The sequence below is a fragment of the Cebus imitator genome, unplaced genomic scaffold (genome assembly GCF_001604975.1).
Source record: "Cebus imitator isolate Cc_AM_T3 unplaced genomic scaffold, Cebus_imitator-1.0 Scaffold0, whole genome shotgun sequence".
NCBI lineage: Eukaryota > Metazoa > Chordata > Mammalia > Primates > Cebidae > Cebus > Cebus imitator.
In genome coordinates, this window is record NW_016107315.1 from 4640468 (window position 1) to 4644855 (window position 4388).

At 53.8% G+C, this 4388-nt stretch overlaps 1 protein-coding gene across 6 annotated transcripts in view; it reads right to left on the reverse strand.

Moving 5' to 3' along the window:
• Window positions 1–3046, reverse strand: part of DAG1 (dystroglycan 1) — a 73060-nt gene extending 70014 nt beyond the window's left edge. For 3 of the 6 annotated variants that reach the window (XM_017504507.2, XM_017504649.2, XM_017504584.2), the window contains exon 1: window positions 2745–3046. The gene's annotated coding sequence lies outside the window, so the exon portion shown is untranslated. Of the gene's footprint in view, window positions 1–2603 lie in introns of all 6 variants that reach the window. The other 3 variants (XM_037743224.1, XM_037743206.1, XM_037743250.1) reach the window with 2 other exon arrangements.
• Window positions 3047–4388: the final 1342 nt, after the last annotated feature.

The following is a 4388-nucleotide window of genomic DNA, read 5'->3' on the forward strand; positions in this document are numbered from 1 at the left end:
CTGAGTAGCTGGGATTACAGGCACGCACCACCATGCCAGCTAATTTTTTGTATTTTTAATAGAGACGGGGTTTCACCATGTTGACCAGGATGGTCTCGATCTCTTGACGTCGTGATCCACCCGCCTCGGCCTCCCAAAGTGCTGGGATTACAGGCTTGAGCCACCGGGCGCCCGGCCCTAATTTTTATATTTTTTAGTAGAGAGGGGGGTTTCACCATGTTGGCCAGGCTGGTCCTGAACTCCTGACCTCAGGTAATCCACCTGCCTTGGCCTCCCAGTGCTGGGATTACAGGCATGAGCCACCTCGCCCAGACAGGAGATAAAGTTTTTAATAATCAAATCCCAGGCCTCCTTTCTTATGCATCAACTCCAGTCTAAGTGGTCCCTAAGCGGTCCCTCCAAATCCCAAATCCCACCATCCTCAAAACTTAACAGACCAGCAAATCTGTGGGCCACTATACCAGGTCATCAAGAGGGTATTTAAATCCTTGGTTATGCTTGGTCTTCCAGCCCATGAATTCCAGAATGCAGCTCCCCACCCACCCATCATGGGGCAACTTTCCCTCTGTTCTACCTTTTCAGTCTCTCTTTTCTGATGGCTCCTTCTCCCTCCCCATCACTCCTCTGTTGGCTGACTTAACTGCCAGAGGTCCTGACTCCCTCCTCACCCTGCCACTCCACCAGCAATGTCTTTCTAAACACAGGTCCAAGTCACACCACGATACTAATTAAAAGACTCCCCAGGCTAGGTGTGGTGGCTCACGCCTGTAATCTCAGCACTTTGGGAGGCCGAGGCAGGTGGATCACCTGAGGTCAGGAGTTTGAAACCAGCCTGACCAACATGGAGAAGCCCTGACTCTGTTTTAAAAAAAAAAAAAGACTCCCCAGACTCCTGCACGCCACATATAAAGTTGGAACTCCTGAGCACAACAAGGAAGACTGAGAGCTCCCACCTGCCAAGCTGGAGGACTCCCAAGCACTATTTTAGGTGCTCATGTACATGTGGTTCCCTGTGTCCAGACCTTGATGTCCCCCACTAATTCCTGCTGGCCATGCAAGCCACAGCTCTGGAATTCCCTCTCTCCTCATGCTACTATTCAAGCATGCTTAGTGGGCAGACACTATTAATCATGGGTTCCCTGGTCCCCACTGCCCCCAAACTGAATTCCTTAAGGGCAGAAGCAGACACTTTCACATGGGTCCCCAGGATCTACAACAGAGTTTGACAAGTAGTGAATCAAAATATTTGTTAAAATGAATAAAGGCATTTTGCCAAATCAATTTTTAAGAACAGTAAGGATGTGCACTGTGCCTCTTTTTTTTTTTTTTTTTTTAAGATGGGGTTTCACCATGATGGCCAGGCTGGTCTTGAACTCTTGACCTCAGGTGATCCACCCACCTCAGCCTCCCAAAGTGCTAGGATTACAGACGTGAGCCACCGCGCCCAGCTACTGTGCCTCTTTTAACAAAGGCACATATCAACACAAGGTTTTATATACCATAGGATCCTCACATGATGTATCCAACTCCCTACTTAAATCTGATTTCTCCAAAATACAGCCCCTCAGCCTCTTTTAAGCACAAAGGCCGTGAAGTCTTCTTCCTTAGCTCACAGCAAAACAAACAAAAAACAAACAAACAAAAAAAACCACAAAAGTTCAACTAAACTTCTCCATACTCAAACTATAGATTTTTATGCCTCCAAAATGTAGTACGTTGGAATTCTTTTTTAGAACAGGAACATTCCAAAATAATCGTGTCTCTGAACACAGCACAGAACCTGATAAAGTTACCATAACCCACTACACCAGACTTTCCAAAACACCTGAAAGCACATCCAACTCTTCATCTGGAATTAGGTCCTATAAACACCACCCTCCCTTCACGGAGTCTGGCTTCCATGCCAGGAGTCACTTCTACTCGATTATTTAGGGAAACAGCAGGCTGGAATCTTAAGTCAGAACTCTGCGCTATAAAGGTACTGTCCCAGGCTTTTGTCCCAACCAGTCAAAACTTCATCGTCACCATTAAAACTAATTCTGAAGTAACTCGATTTACAAAAATAAGAACTTTTCAAGTTATAGAGATTAAAAGATGCATTTTAAGTTACCAGTTGAGTTTGTAGGAAATTAACTTGCAATTTACGGCAAAAAAATTCCGACCCGAGACGACATTTTCTATGGAGACACTGTCTAAATACACTCGGAGATAAACATGGTCTGCCAAATACAAAGTGAAAACGTGAAAAGGTAGTAAGTTGGCTTCCAAAGGAGCTCAAGTAGGGGTGAGGGACCCCACCAAGGCTCTGAACAACTCTGAGCAGTGGCGGCAGCGGCGCCCTTCCCTGCCTCTGGCGGGGCTCGACGCCCCACAGTCAGAATCCGGCCCAACTGGGCCACGACCCCCACAGAAAGCCCGGGAGGCGGCCCGCTCACGACCGCGGCCAAGGCACAGGATCCGCGTTCCCGGGAGCGCGGGCCGAGCTAAGGCCTGGCCCATCGCCGCGGCGCGCGGCCCGGGCCTTGCAGCCGAACGCTCCGAGCCTTTGCCGGAGGGACCAAGAGCAAAGGGGCGGCTCCGCCCGGGCGGCACCGCCTCCTCACCCACAAGGACGTCCGCGGCAGTGTCCCCGCCCCGGGCAGAACAGCGAGCAGCAGCAGGTGTTCCGCGGAAGGCTCAGCGGGCAGAGGGAATGGGGGCTCCAGCAACCAGGCACAGCGGCAGGGGGCGGGCGGTGCACTCACCCAGCGCAGGCTGGAGGACCGCGGCAGGCGTTCGCTCCTTCCGGCCCCAGGACGCCGCCACCGCCGCTCCCCCGGGACTCGGCGCGAAGCTGCCGCCGCCGCCGCCGCCAAGCCCAAGCAGCGCGAGCGCAGCGCCGCAGCCTCCGCGAGAGCACGTACCGGGCGGTGAGAGGGCCCCGAGCGCGAGGGCGGGGCGCGCGGCCGGAGCCTAGCAACCGCCTGACACGCGAGTGCTGTAGCCAATCCAGCGCCCAGCTCCGCGCGGCGCCGACTGGCTGTCCGCTCGCCGCCCGCTTCTGCCTGCGTCGGCCGCTCCGCAGCGCGCCGCACCCGCGCGCAAGCCCCGCCCCAGTCCGCTCCTCTCTGCTCATTGGCTAACCACGCCCCTGCCCTAAAAGTCACGCCCCATCATGGAAACCTCGCCCCCATGGCCAGGCTGGTCCGTCCCGGGACACACCCCAGTGGCCGGTGCCGGTCACCCGGAGCCTTCAGGACCAGGAGTGTGGGGGAGGGACGACCCCCCCAACTGCAGGCCTTTGGGCCTCTAAGAGTAAACGAGGGATAATCAGGACTGCGAACTGGCCCAGCAACTGGCCACTCGTCGACTGCGTTCAGGCTTCCTAATTTCCCTCGAATGCAAATCAAGGGGTATTTATAAGCCACGAGAACAATCAGGAAGCGCTCTCTCAATTGCAAAGGATGAAAGCCTTGCTTCCCGGCCTTAAGGGAAGATTAAGGCTAGGACCTGGAACAGCGGGAAGCTAGCTCATCTCCTACAGTCTAGCCCTCAGCAGGCTGGGGAGTCGGAAAGCACTTCAGGCCTAACCCTTCTCCCCTCCCCCTGCGTGGAACGCTGGAATCTGATGCCTGCTCTCCTGCCCAAAATAGCTCTAACTCGCAGGCGCTGGTCACTCACTCCTAGTGGCCAGCATTCTTTGGGTGGGGAAAGAAATAAAGAGACGGGGGTTACTGCCTGGAACAATCAAGGTGGGGATCCTAAAATAGCTCTAGCTCTCCCCAGTCTTACCTGCAGCCCCCCACCCCAAAGGCCCCAGACTTTACAGTTACTGAACCCGACAGTTACTGGATGGGTCTGGGAACGAGACCCGTGGTGGAGTCTAGCTACTTTTCATCTCCACATCATGCGCGGGATGGGTCCATTCCCTCCTTGGCCTGTGGCCAGGTTGGAATTCTAGGCCTGCACTCTTGACAGCAAGCACATTCTGAACACAGAACTGGCTGCCACCTGCCAGAGAGCTCTGGGGCTCCCTGGTTTTCTCTCCTTCCTCAGAAGTGTCCAGAAGAAGCAAGTTAGGGAAAGGAAAAGAATGCCCCATCTCCCAAAAACACATACCTGTTTGCAATTCTCCCCCGGCCTCTACAAAAAGATACCAAAATAAAATAAAATAAAAATTTGGCCAGGCGCAATGGCTCACACCTGTAATCCCAGCACTTTGGGAGGCCGAGGCAGGCAGACCGCCTGAGGTCGGGAGTTCGAGGCCAGCCTAGGCAACATGGAGGCACCCCCGTCTCTACTAAAAATACAAAATTAGGCGTGGTGGTGCATGCCTATAATCTCAGCTATTCAGGTGGCTGAGGCAGGAGAATCGCTTGAACCCAGGAGGCATGGGTTGTGGTTGTGGT